Source organism: Gouania willdenowi, chromosome 17 (genome assembly GCF_900634775.1).
Source record: "Gouania willdenowi chromosome 17, fGouWil2.1, whole genome shotgun sequence".
Classification (NCBI taxonomy): Eukaryota; Metazoa; Chordata; class Actinopteri; order Blenniiformes; family Gobiesocidae; genus Gouania; species Gouania willdenowi.
Window position 1 is genome coordinate 8,579,158 of NC_041060.1, and position 16,320 is coordinate 8,595,477.

Consider the following 16,320-nt stretch of genomic DNA (forward strand, 5'->3'; position numbering starts at 1 on the left):
AAATTCATCACAATTCAAGATCCAACATAGGTGCTCGTACATGTGGCGATATGGTTATTGCACGTGTGGTTCGCAATGTCTATTTAAGGCAGTAGGCTACCTTTATCCTGTTGTGTAGACTCTCTCTCTCTCTCTCTCTCTCTTTTTTATTTTGCAAGGTTTTAACAACTTAAATTTGTTTGATACTTTTACTGTATTCTGATATGTATTTGTGTATCATGGATAGAACATTTAGTAATATATTTAGATTAAAACTAAAAACGAGAGAGTACCCACAGAATATTCAACTTCAGCTTTCAGAAATTCAACCTGTACCAAAATAGCTTTACCACATCCCTCTAGACCAGGGGTGAAAAACTCATTATTAGTTCAGGGGCCAAACATGGACAAGTTTGATCTCAATTATAGGCAGGAAACACAGGCAATTTCAACATTATTGTGCCCTACTTTATACTTCCACATATCCATTATATATAAAGTTTGTAAAGCAACAAACATATGCAAGCATTAAGTGACGGAGATCAGCCCCTGTCGGATCTTCACTTTAATTTACTTAATTTTTACTTAATTCAGGCTGATCTTGTGGAATAAATTGTGGAAAAATGTGCTCCCTGGCTGATATACAGTATCTACAGCTGATTTAGTTGTTTATTTACCCAATCATTAATGATTTCTCTCTCATTTTTACTTTCTCAATTTTTCAAATATTTAATGTCTTTTCAATGCAATCAAATGTCACAAGGGTCACAGCTAAGATTCAAACCCTTGTCTAAGGCTGCATCATACTACCCACACTACGCCCTACGGACTTCCACAAAGGACACACTTGGTTTCAGTGCACTTTGGATGTGAAGCGTGTAAGGGAACAAGTGTGCTGCAAGGGTAGAATTGGGACAGTTTGCAGTCGCGTCATCCTCCTGCGTCTGGACGCCATCAATCGTGATGGCAAAATGGCATTGATAGCACCTGTGTTGGCTATATTGCTTTTCAAAAATATAATATAATACATATTACAGAAATTAAATAATTGATACCTTACTTAAACATGACTATATATATATATATTTGCCATTTTTGCTTTCAACAAGGTTTATTATGAGAGTTTGATCACCATCGATTCAAAATAAAATTAGAATGTCCCACGACAAAAGGACTTATGGGTAATTTGCTTCATCAAAGTCTGCTTGCATACACGCTTTGCACAGGTGTGCATGAAGAGCTAAAGCACATTCCGATTGGGACACCCTACACACTCGCACACTCCAGCGGGAGTGTGCAACCGAGGGGCGAAAGTCTGGGTATTGGGACGCAGCCTAACAAAGGAAAACGAGGTGCTCTAGAACAGGTGTTCTCAACTGGTCTCACCCTGGAACCCACATTTTGCCACGGTCATTAAATCGCAACCCACTTTTTTTTTTTTTTTTCCCTTTTTTTAGAATTCAACCAACCAAATTGAGTTTTTCAAAAATAGCTGTTGAAAACACACATACATAATCTTTTTAAAAACATAAATCTATATATTTTCCTGTGTAACATGCATTTCATAGCAAGTCTGTCAAAACAAAAGTTTCCTTCAAAATAAAAGACAAGTCCAATTTGAGAGGTATTTATTTTTGACCAGCTGTCCGCGGCCCACTTTTGGGTCCCGACCCACCAGTTGAGGATTGGTGCTCTAGAATTTTACTTACAATTGATCACTAAAGTGTCCATATGTAAGGGATTGTTAGGGGACGGCGTCACATTTTCTGTAAAAAAAAAAAAAAAAAAAAAATGCAGATTGGTTATCTATTGTGGTTGATGAAAATACAAAACAAATATCAGTTTTTATCCACTTTTTTAATGTTTTATCAGTCGACCTGTACATATTCCACACTAACAGCGTGATACAGTTCTTTGTTCCACTCCCAGCCATTACTGCTGCTCGTTTTACTGCTGTGGCAGCACAGCTTGATTCCTCCACTTCCTCTGTTACTCTCACCCTTTCCTGAAAGCCTGGGAAGGATCGATAAGCCGGCGCACACGCAGCTTGATGATCTGGCCCCGTGAAGCCTCTTTTGGGGAAACCTTAAGGGGAAGTTGGCACACTGCTGTGTATAGCTGCCATCCTGTAATTCCCAGTGCAGACAGAGAATTAAAGACATGGCTGAGGGATAAGGTGTGATTGCATTTCAATTCATTCCCCCTCAGAAAGTTCTCTAAATATCAGACTTATTTTTATCTTCAGGTAAAAGCCAACTAAGAAAAGAAGAGTTAGAATAAAACAATGAATAAATCACACAAATTACCGTTCCATCTTAAATGAAACAGGTCTACCTATCACTAATCAGTTTGTAAACCTTTTTTTTTTGTAATGTATACACAGAATATTTTTGGAATCTTCGCTATTGTCAACCTTTTCTGCTTTACATAAGGTGAATGTCTCAGGGTGCACGCCATGATAAACTGAGGTGTTGGTGGTTCCATTTCAAATGCCAAAAAGTAAGAGGATTACAGTAGCTGTCAGGTAATATGGGTACTTTTACTGTGAAAACTGCATTTCTTCTAGTGGGTCTCAAACATTTTCTTCGATCAAGTACCCCCTTTCTATTATTTCTGAATCCAAGTACCCCCTATGTCCAACTGCAACATTTTGCTTAGAAAACTATTTAAAAACAATTATAGAGCATAATAATGGAATGAACAAGTGATAACACACATTTTAAAGAATCTCATTTTTTTCTAAAATTAGTTTTTGATCATGTTTGAGCTCAGATAATTTTATTTAACTGGATTTTAGTTTGTAAATCTAGATTCAGATCTAGATTTAAATCAATTAAAATTTTTCAGAAATGTCAAGTGACCCCCATTTAAACTCCCGACCCCAAGGTTGAAAACACTGATTCAGTGGCTCCTGAATAGACATTTTTTTTCCAGAATTATCTATAGCGCAGATATTTAAATCTAGTTTTAGATCTAGATTTATATTTTACAAAGTGAAAGAATGGAAATACAGTTGTTTAAGATTGTGTATGGTTTCTATTGCAAAATTATTAATAATTAAAAAATAAATTTAAATCTATTTTATTTTTTTAAGAAATATGGGCAACGCCATTTAAACTCCAGGCGCCCTCACGTGGGGTCCCGACCCTAAGGTTGAAAAACACTGATTTAGTGGCTGCTGAATAGATTTATTTCTATAGTTTGTATCATTTCCAGTCATCTCACACCTGGGGTAGGACCAAGACTAACACTTTTCCTCTCTCTCTCTCTCTCTCTCTCTCTCTCTCTCTCTCTCTCTCTCTCTCTCTCTCTCTCTCTCAAGTACCCCCTGTCGTGCCATCGCGTACCCCTAGGATCACATGTACCCCCATTTGAGAAGCACTGCTTTAAGCTATTGGAGTCATGTAAAAACACATGCAATCATAAGCATGCGATATATTGGTAGACTTGCACATACAAAAGCGTTTTTAAAACTTCCTAAAGACAAACTAATCTGCAACCAAAAATAACTGTCCTGAGCTCATATGTTAACACCAGGAGTCCTATTTTTTTTAGAAAAAGTATTGCTGCATAGCAACTATTGTTCCACCAACCCACCTGATCTCTGTTTGATTTTAACTGCACGGTAGCTCTTAAAGTGTAACGGCATACCTGCTGCTAACACAATGGAGGCACTCTAGCCATTTATTTCAGCTGTAAGTACATGTGGAGTGTACAGGCTTAAATAACTTTATCTTTGAAACACCACTAGAGTCTGTACTGTGAGATTTTCTGATTATTATATAGTAGTGGTTGGTTGATGTCATTGAAATCCATTGATTATCTTCAAATTGTTACAGATTTTATGTTAAATATTAAATCCCGCAGTGATTCTTATTAAAAGCTGAAATGACACCAACAGAGAGGAATGTATAGCTCTAGAATCACAGGATATAGAGTGAAATACTGAAAAAAGAAAACAAACAACAGAATGCATAGAACAATGGTTCCCAATCTTTTTTGTCCCGTACCCCCTTCACATTTTTGTCAAATCATCTGTACCCCCTTCATCCCACAAGTACAATCTCCATAATTTTATATACTTTTTCATTTGTGGAATGATCTTAATAATCTTAAAGCCCTGACTGTGTCTGGAACATTGGTTTCCTAAAGCTTAATCTACAATTTCAAAACGATGAGTGGAAATTAAAGTGAAAATTTTTACCATTTTTATGTTTTTCATTTACTTCAATCGTAAATAAATACAGTCTCCTTTGTAAAATGTAGCTTATTATTTGTTAAGGCTTTCATTCATTCAGACAATTTGATTTCCTGACATGTTTCGACTGCCAGTCTTCCTCAGAGGCGATATGTTTTGATGTAAACCAGGAATTCTCTCATGAGGAAATAACTCATAGGGACACATGAAAGCCGTTCAAAAATGCTTTGATGATTTCCTTATGAGAGAACTCGTAGGGATACATCAAAGCTTATTACCGCTGAGGAAGACTGGCAGTTGACAGTCGAAACATGTCAGGAGAATATATTTCCTGTAAAACCTGGTCTGAATAAATGAAAACCTCAACATAATTTTAAAAAAGAAGACAAAATGAAAAAAATGAACTTGCTGGAATTATTTGTATCTAATTATTGTCTCCTATTGTCAGAAGTGTGATAAAATGGCCTAAAATTACAAGAAAATATAGTATTTTTATTGAGCAATAGTACTGTTAGTTTCTGGCAAATTTGTCTAAAAAAATGGCATAAAAAGGAACAAATTGTTTTTAAAGTAATTGTTGAATCTTTCGGGGTACCCCCTGCAATGTGCTCTTGTACCTTGGTTTGGGAACCAATTCTATGCCATAGAACAGCTTCTCTGATGGGTCAGGACCCAAAAGTAGGTCGCAGACCTGTACTGGGTGGGTCGTGAACAGCTGGTCAAAAAATAATGTCTCTCATGTTGGACTTGTCTTTTATTTTGAAATAAACTTTTCTTTTGACAGGCATGCTGTGAAATGCATGTTGCACAGGAAAATATATAGATTTAGAGCTATTTTTGAAAAACTAACTTTGGTTGGTTGAATTCTAAAAAATAATAAATAATATAAAAAAAAGTAGGTCACGATTAATGACTGTGGTAAAATGTGGGTCCCAGGGTGAGACCCTCTGCCATAGAATGAACATTTATGAACAAGTATTCTCATTTAATTGTTTAGTTATATTACTTAAGTCTCTCAGTATTGTTACAATTGAGTATTTAAGTATCCATATATTAAAAATACTACAAAAATGAACAGGTTTTGATAGGGTTTCCTGATTTTTTTTTTTTCACGACTGTATGTTTTTTTAGGTTTAAAAATCCTTCTGGTGGCCTCGGCTCACTGCTTCTGCTGTCAAAGGCTCCACAAGAAGGAAGATTGCAATATGAATTCGACTTTCCATTCTAAACATGTCTCAGAGGATGTTTGCTCCAAAATAATTGCCAGTGATTTATTTCGTCTTTAGGTAAAGAGGCAGAACAAATCCCATTGAAACTTTTGCTAAAGTCATGAAAACATAGTTTCAGGAGAAACTCACTGATTGACTCCCAATAACTACTATAGTTCTGTGTTTTTCGCTACAGACTCTTGTCTTTCCTGTACTTTTGTCTCTTCCCATGTTTTCTGATGTAGGTGAGCTAAAGTGCAGCTGCTGCAACTCTCTCACTTCAATCTCCTGTCACCACCAGATCGAAAAAGGCAATTTGTACTTATTCACGATCCTCTCTGAAAGCCAGTGAAATCATCTTATGAAATGTTCCTTTTCACTGCAGCCTTTCAGATCAGACCTGACACACAGAACTCAGCCACTAATAGAGACATACTTTACTGAAATGCACTGTATGTCCATCTGTGCAATTTTTTTTACTGTGTTTTTTTTTTTTTGTTATAGTGTTATAGTGCATGTCAAGACCATTTAAAGTGTGCATTAGCAAAATTACCATGTTCACATTATTGTCAAAAGAGCTTTTCTTTTTAACTGTGTAACAAATGTGGACGATGCTTTATTTTGTGGCTTGTATATTTATGAAAATTGCAGCCTTTTTTTATTATTTGCAGCATTCTGCTATGTAGATGGTGTTGTTTTAAAGATTCTTGATTAAATCGTCCATGAGTATGCCTACTTTGGCTAGCATTAGCATTGTCGTTATTCTATTGCGAAAATTTAGATTTCAGTAAATGCGTTATTTCCATATTTGTGTTTGTGCAAATACTACACAGGATATAGTTTACGACATTTGGCACTTTAACTTCCTAAACAAGGTTACATTGTGATGATTTCCACTGAACCCAAACCAGGGCCGGCCTTCCCGACAGGCAACACAGGCGGCCGCCCATTTTTTTTATTTTTTTATATATATTAATTTAAAATGGTATAATAAATGTTAAACACTCCCTTTAAAATCACTGTACATGTTTTCTCTTAATTGAATTAAGCACCAAAAAGGCTAGGACCAGCCCTGACCCAAACTATGACACAGTGGTTCTCAACCTTTTTTGGATTGTCACCCCATTTTGATTTCAAGGGTTTCTGGTGACCCCAAAGACATTTTTTCCCCCTAGAATTAGTTATGAATCATGTTTATATTTTACTGAAATATGGTTGAACTGAATTTATATTTGACAAAGTGAAAGTATTAAATACAGTTGTTTTAATAATAAAAAAATGTAATATTAGCATTTTTTAGAAATTTCTAGCAACCCCAAGGTTGAAGAACACTGCTATGACACCATATAAGAACCTCTACCTTGCAAAGAGCGCTGTCTTATTCTAATATTTTGATTTTAGTGCTATTTCTTTTTTTTTTTTTACAGAAAAGCATAATATTCTGTAAATTTAATAATCCACCGTACTCCCACCCCTTTTCCCTCACATATCAACAAGAAGGGTACAATAAAAAAAAAAACAAAAAAACTGCACAATCAAATAAATAGTTGCATAGAAAATACACTTACAGAGGCATTTGCTTATGGAATTAAAATTAAAAAAAAAACCACAACAACAAAAATACACAAGTAATCCAAAATTCATCAAATAATCACAGACCAGGGGTTAGACGAGGGGAAGGAAATCACCGCATACCTCATCAAAAGCTCCCGGATTTTTCTTTAAGTTGTACAGTATTTTTTATTGTTTTATTGATTATTTATCATCTTAATGGCTCCCCCCTTGTAAATGAACTTATCTATTTTTATTTTTATTTTCTTTATATCTTGCACCACAAGAGCTGTCTCTTAATATTGTTGTACCTTGTGTATAAGGACAATAAAACTATTCTCTTCTCTTCTATTCTATTCTATTTTATAATATTATATTCAACCACATACAGTATTTTATAGCATGGAGGTGCAACACTTTTCCATTTGTCTTACTCTTTGTTAGCATCTTGATACAGCTAGAGAAACACTAAATTGGTGCAATTCTCAGACTCCTTTACTAAGGGTGAAGAGATACAGAGTTCATGAAACAATATGAAAGATGATGCTTTGTCTTGCGATTGTAATCCATTATTTCTATAAAGGAAAAAAAAATAAAAAAATCAATAAGTTCCAGTTGGAAAAACCACCATGTTTTATTCATTTTAAGTCTGGATATACAGTGCTTACTCTGGGTATGACCTTTTCAACTCAGTAGGAACATGAAAAAAAAAATAAAAACAAACCATTACCGAGATAACACTTGTACCCTCGATGATACATCTTGTGACATTTTATTACCTCGATATCTTGTCGCACGATAAATGGTCCAACCATTTTAAACCATCTCTTTGTTCATCATACTGGCCTTCTAAGATTTACCTTGCATTGATTTTTTTTTCCCCCTTTTGTTCCAAAGTCTTTCAATGACATAAATGGGTTTGACTATGGAGAGCTCGTGCCTCTTTTTTTTTTTTTTTTTCTGATGCTAAACATTAATGCTGTATTGACATCTTAATCTCTAATGAAAAACTCAAGGAGCATAAATGATTGACGATGCTATCAAATATTTCTGATATATCAATTTTGGAAGCCTTGCTTTGCTCACCCAAGCTGATTTCAATTGATATCTGGAGTTTATTTTGCTGGAAAAAAGTGTAGCGGCTTTGATATGATGTTTCGAAGATTTGCCCTTTCTGTACAGAAGTTCTCTCTTCCCCTGGTGTTAAAACTCCACACAGAGTAATCCTGGAGCATGATATTTGCAAGTCAAAAAGTTGTCCAGACTTATGGCATCCTGCAATAATAAAATACAAGCCTGAAGTCTTTGCTCTTTGAGAAGAGCAAAGACACACGTACTGTGTGCCGCATGGTGCTCCACTGCACTTGGTGGGTCCTTGGGGTAAAGGTCTGATGCACTCAGCCAACGTGTCACTGGTGGAAACAGATGAGTAAACATGCACGTGTATATATATGTACAACAGGGAACCACATTCGGGTGTCATGTTGACACCGTAAAAATATTCATGGAAAGTCTAACTACTCAGGAGACGTGCAGGGCTAAGGGCGTTTCAAGAACACACATTAACCAAGGAGAAGCTGCCAATAGATGCAGACACATGTGCTAACGCTCATCTGTAAAGCACCGTAGGGGATTTCCAGGAGAGCAAACTTCAGATTGAAAGTGGAGCGTTCTCAAGAGTACTACAACTGGTCAGAATCAGGCATTGATTTTATGGGAAATGAAATGTTTTTTTGCTAGATCAAACCAGTGTTCATAGAGTTCTCATTTGCTCAAGGGACACAACCAGAGGTGAACGAGTGGAGGCAGATATGGGAGGTAAAGTTGCAAAAAATGAAAAACAGGTGGCAAAAAAAAATGGTCCAAAAGTGGCAAAAATGTGGTAAAAAAAGAGTGTAAAGTGACCAAAATGGACAAAAAGCAGTCAAGAGTGCAAAGAAATTGGCAAAAAAGAGGAAACAGGTGGTATGTAATGGCAAAAGGTAGCTTAAATGGGCCAAAGGTGGCAAACAACAGTTAAAAAGGGCAAAAATGTAGCAAAAAGAAAGGAAACAAGTGACATTTATTGGGCAAAATGAAAAATGGCAAAAAAAAAAAAAAAAACTGTCAAAGAAAGGACATAATTTGGATCAAAGAAGGAAAAAAGAATATTTATCGGTAAAAGGAAGCTAAAGTCTGAAAAAATTAGTGTCCCAGTCCACCCCTGGACACAACCAAAGTATGTTTCTTATTGTAATTTTGGGTTTTATGATTTTGGACTTGCTAATTTTGATTATTTTAAAAGTACCTTCTTTGACTTTTTTCTTCAGTGGATATTTTTACATACAACCTCCTGTTGTCACAACTTCCAGAAATATAAATAAGTGCATTTTAAAAAAGTTTTTACATATTCGATCATCAAAATCAATAGCAGCAAGAGAGGTAAAGATAGGCTTTGTGCAAAGAGTTGTGTAATTTTGGAACAAATTACACTGAATTGCCTACAACAGACATGGGCAACTGCCAGCCCGGGGGCCACCTGCGGCTCTCGGTCTAATTTTGTGCCATCCCCAATGTTAATGAGCAAGATTGCTCCAAAAACACACAAAATGACAAAAAGAAATACCAAAAAATGCAACAACAAAAAAAACACAAAATGAATTTCATACAGATTTACAGAAAAATATGCAAAAAGGGCAACATCAAAAAACACAAGATGACTACAAATTAAATAATAAGAAAAATACAAAACAACTGCAAAAATGAATATACAGAATGACAGAAAACTAAAATACGCAGAATGACTCCAAAAAAAAAATACTAAAAACATGACAGAGAAAGCACACAAAACAACAACAAATATACACAAAACAAACCAAAAATGAGAGAAAAAGCACACTAAATGACAACAAAGACACTTAAACCCTTTGTTGTTTTCTGTATTAATGCTCAGATTGGTTTTCATTCTTAACAATGACATTATCGTTGATAATTTGGCCTTTGGATTGCAAAAATCACATTTTTGTGGCCCCTGCTGTGGTGAAAGTTGCTCATCTCTGGCCTACAAGGTGCAGCAAATTAGAAAAGGTACCGAGCCCCTAACGTCTGCTCAAAAAACGATTGGCTCCAATAGCATCTTCCAACCGAGGAACCATTTATGATTTTATGTGTAACAAAGTAGATTTTCCGATGCCATAAAAGTCTACTGAGTCAATTATTATAATTATTTTTTTTTTGTCTCATCAAAGCACATGTGCTATATTTGCATGCAGGCACAGACCTGCATTTTCTCTGCATCATGGACATCTCAAGACTTCTGCTGAGCCAACTAATTTTCTAATGGCTGCACTCATCTTTTATTGTTTTGTCCTTTTGGGTCTTAATAGTTTTTTTTTTTTCCTTCTCTTTTTCTAATGGGTTCGTCTTATTGAATTGTTGCTTTTAAAGTTTTCTCAATGGCCTTGAGACTTAGGGATAAAAACGTTTTTGCTTCGGGGACATTCACATTGTTGGTAGGCTTGTCTAACCTATTGTATTGTATGCAAGCGAGAGTGAAAAGCGTGGATGGATGATAGATAATACCAAATGCAGATATCTTCAATATAGCAGCATAACAAAGTGGTTGGAGAAAAAGGGACACTGAATATTAGAATACATATTAAAGCAGTGAACTGCACACAGCCCAGTATATTACAAATATAACCAGTCTAAGTCAGTCATCAGAAGGTCCTGGGTTCAAGCCCTGGGGTGGACACTTGAGTCCTTCTTGTTTGGAGTTTGCATGTTCTCCCCAACATACTGTGGTCTGCGGTAATGTCATTCTTGCTGTGATTTCTTGTGTCTTCTCACCAAAACTCTGTCAAATTAACGTCCCAACAGTGTTCATTTTAACAGAAAATTATGATTTTGTTTTATTTCAGAATCAGAATCAGAATCAGAATCATCTTTATTCGCCAAGTGTATGTTGTACACACGAGGAATTTGAGAAAAGAGTGATAATAAGTATAAACATAAGTATAAATATAAACCGTAGTTAGACTAGAATGTGCAAACTCGATAAAATAACAAGATGATAATAATAATAATAATAATAATAATAATAATAATAATAATAATAATAATAGTATAAAAAAAATAAAAAAAAAATAAAAAAAAAAATAAAAAAAATAAAAATAAAAAAAATAAAAATAAAAAAATAAGATAAAAAGAAGGAAAATAATAGAAAAGAAAGATAATAATAAAATATGATAATAATAAAAGGAAAATAGTGCAGTAGAGCATTGATAAGTAGTGCAGGAGAACATTTAAATTAAAGGTATGTACATGAACATTCTCAGTGTCAGATTGATCCAGGGTTGTTATGTTTGGTTCCAGGGTTTTTTCACAGAACCAGGTCTGACACCTGGTTCTGTGAAAATTTATTTGTATTCTTTTGACTAAAATGCTACATATATTTAGTCCAAATTTAGTCATCAGGACTATTTCAGTCTTCGTCTAGTTTTAGTCAACTAAGGTGACTTGTGCATTTTTGCTTTAAAGTTTCAATTACCATCTATCAGCCTGATACGGGATGGTATTAACGCTTGTCCCGCCTTCCATGTAACAAAAGTAGATTTGATTGGATACCTTCTGTCAGCGTCAATCTTTTAATGCCGGTGTTTCAAATCATATGAACCTTTATTTATATTACACATTTTTTTTGCACGGGGCAACACAATGTGCTATAACCTGTGGACATCAGTCAACTTCTTTCTTTCACCACCTCACACAGACTAGATTTATTAACGTAATCAATAACCCTGATGCATGTCGTAATCAATAACCCTGCTACATGTAAAGCTAAAAGCACAACGGTGGTTCTCTGTTTCCTTCACAGCATGCGCGGAGTTTGCGAGGCGAGGGGGCCAGGGGGGGCATTGCCCCCCAAGTGATAACAAATTTTAGTTTAAGTTTCCCCAAATTCATTTGTTATCTGTAGACCCATAAGTCTGTTTTTTTGTAGTGATACACCGAGAAAACAAGTGGCTGGAACAGAGAACGTGTCTAGATATAAAGCGGTGGATTGAGCGGTTATTGTGATAATCTACTCGCCCACCTACCCCACGGCAATCGGCATCCACCAACCACGGGAGCACATAGACAATCAGCGAAGGTGGAGTTTTAATGCCATAATCTACGTTGTTGGACTTTTAAATGCTTTTAATCCATATGAATCCTTTGATTCTCTCCTACTGTTGTTTAACTTAGTGATTTACATGTCCCACAAGTTTATCCCTCCATGTTAAAGTCTATCTCCCATATTAAAGCACATAGATTGAGTGTTGTATGATATATTATGTAGAACATAATAAATAACAACACTGCTTAAGTTGAGCAACTTTACTCTCTCCTTCTTTAAGTTACAAGAGGTTGCTGAACATTTTAAGCTGCATTTTGGATTTATTTTGGCAGGTCCATAATACAGCTTTAGAAACGTATGCTACAGAAATTAGAAATAATAATAATAAAAAGTTAGATTGGTACATTTGTTTTCATTCCTTATTTGTGAAGCAAAACTTGAGACGTTCTATGTATTTTCAATTTTCTTCTATCTTGTGATAACCAACAGCATGACTTCCTTGGTCTTTTGTGTGTGTGTGTGTGTGTGTGTGTGTGTGTGTGTGTGTGTGTGTGTGTGTGTGTGTGTGTGTGTGTGTGTGTTGTCAAGCCAGTCACTTTCTTCCATATCTAGTGAAGAAACACAAGAACACACGTTAAGAATGAAGTAAAAAAACAAACACTTCTATGCATTTGTTCAAGGCACTACAAATCCCACAATGCAAAACAAACAAAAACAGTTCCCACCTTTTTAAAAAAAAAAAATTCTGACCAAACTTTGGTACCTTTGATTTATTGATCGATGAGACCAACACTAAGAATTCATCTGATCAAAACGATCGTCTGCTGTGTCTGGACTGAAGCCATTTTTTTTTTATAATTGCACACGAGAAGTAGAAAACTCTCCTTGATTGATTTCCATAATACAGTTTGAGATTCTCTTCATGTTTATGGAGTTACTGATGAATGAAACAAATCACCTGGTTTCCCTGGAGAACTATAAAATGTGTATAAAATGGTTTAGTGCGATTTTGTCCGCCAGGTCGAGCACATCATGTCTTTTTCATTATAAATGGGATGAGTGTGTGTTTTTGATAGCTCAGCATAGAAAAGCAAACTGTATTGGAAAAATGCTAAAACTTTTTAGTGGCTTGGCTTTTATTGAACTGCAGCCCTGGGCTTAGTTTATACTCCTGTATTGACCATCAGCGTTAGCAAATCAATGTTGAAAGTGAAAGTTGTTATGTACGCTGTAGTTTACATTAAGGTTACTTTGGGAGGTTTTTCTAATAGGAAATTATATTAAATTGTGTCAATCAATTATTCAGTTAATTCCTCAGTGTGGTATCAAAGAGGTGGGCAACTTCTCTCACAGCGGTCAGCGGGGGCCACAAAAATGTGTTTGTGTGATCGAAGGGCCACATTATAAACATTCATATCATAGCATTTAGAGTAATGACCGATCTGAGCATTAACACAGGAAAGAACAGAGTTTTTATAGTAATTTTGTGTCATTCTGTGTATGTTTGAGTCATTTTGTGAATGTGGTGTCGGTTTTTTTGTATGTTTTTTGGAGTCAATATGTATTTGTGTTGTCATTTTGTGTTTTTTTTAAGTAATTTTCTGTTGTCTTTTTGATTGTTTGCTAGTACTGTGGGTTTGAGGAGTCATTTTTCTTGTCTTTTTGTGTACTTTTGTTGCCATTGTCTGTAATTTTGGATATTTCATTGAGTCATTTTGTGCATTTTTGTTGTTGTTTTGTGTTATTTGGAGTAATTTTGTGTATTACTGTTGTCGTTTTGTTCATTTTGTAGTAGTTTTGTGTGTTTTTGGAGTATTTTCTGTGTTTTTCTTGTCTTTTAATGTATTTTCCTGCAATGTTGTAGTTCTTTGTATTTTTTTTAATGTATTCTTGCTTTTGTTTTGTGTATTTTTCTGTAATTTTGTACGTTTACTTTGGGGGCTGCAAAAATTAGGCCGAGGGCCGCATGTGGCTCCCGGGTCGCCATTTGCCAGCTTAGTTTTCTGGTTTGAATGAGTGCAAGAGAAACAGTTTAAACAAGAACAAACACTACTTTTGCACATATTTATACATAATATTATTCCCTGTAGAGAAAGGCTTCTTGTCTCTGGCAAACTACAATATTAAAAACCTTACAACTTTTAAAGGACATGCATCTATATCTTTTTTTTAATCTTGTCACAGTGTTTATTGTAGTTTTGTTTTTTAGAAATGATTGCTTGTACAAAAAAAAAAAAAAAAAAATGTTTGGAAATGATTTCTTGTAAAGATAAAATAAAAATAGAATTAAATAAATGGATAGATAAAAAAATGACATGACTCTATAGGTATAAGACATAATAATAAACTATTTCTTGTAAAGCATTAAAAAATAAATAAATACAAAACTAAAATAAAGTTTTTTATTTATTTTGGATATGATTTCTTGTAAAAAAAAAAAAAATCGATTTTAAACAAAATAATAAAATTAATTTAAAGTAAAATAAAAAATAAAGTCAAAAACAAAAAAAATGCTGAAGGCACAACTGGCTTTAATCCATCTGAATAACATGTTCAGAGTTATACACATTTAACCGGAAGGCGTCCTTTTAAATGTACTGTACGTAGAAGTAATTAAGATTATCCATAATCAAATAGTTACAGGCTTTATACTGTGCATTGTTTCATTCCTGTACATACATTACTATCACATACTTCATTATATGTTCATTTTTCAAGGCATAATTCACTTTTAGACTTAAACTGAATTATGCTTAAATAAAAATAAACAAAAAATAAAAATAAATGATTGTGTTGGTCAAATAAATCAAAGTAAGTGGAAAAGAATAAATAGCATTTGAATGTATAAACTGAGTTGGCCAACCTGAGGCTCTCCCAGTACAGTACAGTACAGTACAGTACGGTACACGCCAGTGGACGGTTCAAAGTGTTTGGCTGTAAAGCTTCAGTATATGTAAGTTAACATTGCAAACATGACACTAGTTAAAAACTAGGTTTAAATTCTACTTGTTTTTAACTCGAAAACAGTAAACCTGCTTGAAGTCATTGAACAGTTCATCCTAAAATGAATTAAAGTAAACACTCAATGAGTAAATGAGACTATTGACTTGATCAGATGTTATGCTTGGTGTGCGTGGTCAAATGATTCGTAATGCTGTGTGTGTGGATAATCACAAAACTCCTGTTTAATTCCAACTCTTGCTTTCTGTGCTGCTGACAAGTACTCTGTAGTACAGAAATAGGATTACATTACATTTCCACTCCCTGGACCGTAATCAGAGTCGACGCTGCCAATAGAGTCCGGGCTGGCCACTTGACCAACAGGCAGCAGCATTTTTCATCATCCATTTAAAGATCAATATATGGGACCTCAATCTCATCGGCTCCACTCTACTGACGACGGGATTAAATCAAACTGAAGAGCTCAGATTGCAGAAGAATGAAAGTCGAGCAACGATTGGCAAACACCTTGAGCCTATTTTTTCCCTCCTGGGTCAGTTACAAAGAGAAATCCTATTGAAGAGCTTCCAGTGAGCAGCAGGAGGCTTTATTACATGATTTCAGTTTAGATAGACGACAACTTTAGGACTATTTTTGTTTTTTGGCAGAAAAAAATCCTTTGACAGTCAATTTAAAGCTTTTCTTCTTCAAAACGTTATTTATACTGTGATATCTTTTTGCAGTAAAGGCAAATATTGACTTTAACAACTTTACCTTAGTAAATACTTTATCGAAGTAAAGTTGGTAAAGTCAATATTTGCTTTAACTATCATATGGTAAATGGGTGTTTGATGGAAAATGGAAATTAATGAGTAGATATATATATCTATCAAAATTATGATAAAAATAATAATGATAATAATCATAATGCTAACTATTATCACTATCATATAACAATATCATTTTTAATAATAATGTATTTTTATTATTATTGATAATGTTTTTAATATTATAAATATGAATAATATAATAATACAAATTTCATTTTATGAATGCGGGTGTTGGATGGAATAAATAGAATAAAATAATATAATATTGAGAAAATCATAGGTACATTAGTAATGACAACATATATAATACTAATTAATGATGACAATTATTATTAATAACAAAACCACAACTATTATTATTGATAACAACTATTATTAGTATTATTAACAACAACAACTATTATTGTTATTAACAATGTTAATAAAAAAAAACAACTATTATTATTGTTGAAAAGCAGAAATATAATCTTGGCTGTACATAAGCAGTTTTAGTGCTCACACAGAGCCGCAGATATA